The 946-nt window shown below is 31.8% G+C and overlaps 1 non-coding gene across 1 annotated transcript; it reads right to left on the bottom strand.

Moving 5' to 3' along the window:
• Window positions 1-471: 471 nt before the first annotated feature.
• trnav-cac (transfer RNA valine (anticodon CAC)) lies at window positions 472-544 on the bottom strand. Its single transcript has one exon. It is a non-coding gene; the product is annotated as a tRNA-Val (tRNA).
• Window positions 545-946: the final 402 nt, after the last annotated feature.

The following is a 946-nucleotide window of genomic DNA, read 5'->3' as shown; positions in this document are numbered from 1 at the left end:
GATGTGGATTGCTTTTATTTAAGCTCGATGTCTTCAACTGTCATAACCATTGGCCCCACTTTGGGAATCACTGGTTTAAGAGGATGTTATATTAACCTTGTATTTATAACTTTCACTTAATGTTCTGATGCTGCTTTTTATCTTATACCACCCTACTTCCACCCACCATCCATTATAACTTGCTTGTAAATTAAACTATTTTCATGAAAAAATTGAAATTTATTGTCTTTTTTACTGCTTGGAATTAAAATAATATAGCTTCTTTTCAACTTAAATGTGCCATTTATATACAAAACCTTCTGTCTCATATGCTTTATGGGGTCTGAATAAAAAGCCCCAGAGTAACATTACTGACTTTGCATGAAACAGAAAAAATGAAAATTACAAAGAGGAAACAGTTTTCTGTATGCTGAAATACAAAGTTTGACACTATAAAATCGTAAAGATTACTTTAAAATCGACCAAAGACTGTGTTTCCGCCCGGTTTCGAACCGGGGACCTTTCGCGTGTGAGGCGAACGTGATAACCACTACACTACGGAAACGGTACGGGTGGCTTTCAAAATAAAAGCCTACACTTTTTAGCATTCATTAATGTAACATAATGATTGCATTTTTAGTTGAACTTTTTTTTTAATAAAGCCCAATCCAAGGCCAACTTCCAGAGTGTAGACATGTATTAAAAAGAACATGTTTTCCATCACAACTGGATTTTATTCGTTGACTTTGCATTAACATTTTTAATTAATAATATAATCTGACTCTTGCTATGAGTTTATATATATATTGTTAAATGTTTTGTATTAACTAAACAGAATAAAGCATTACATAATTAAATATATTAGACCAATTCAGCACATATTGTAAAATATATTCACACATATTTTTTAAAAACATTTTAAGGACTTATGTGTGTTCTTGAAGGTCGTGGGCACTCTATCAACAGT

This window comes from Labrus bergylta, chromosome 14, assembly GCF_963930695.1.
Source record: "Labrus bergylta chromosome 14, fLabBer1.1, whole genome shotgun sequence".
Lineage (NCBI taxonomy): Eukaryota > Metazoa > Chordata > Actinopteri > Labriformes > Labridae > Labrus > Labrus bergylta.
The sequence above is the reverse complement of the archived record's forward strand: the minus strand, read 5'-3'. Positions and strand labels throughout refer to the sequence as shown.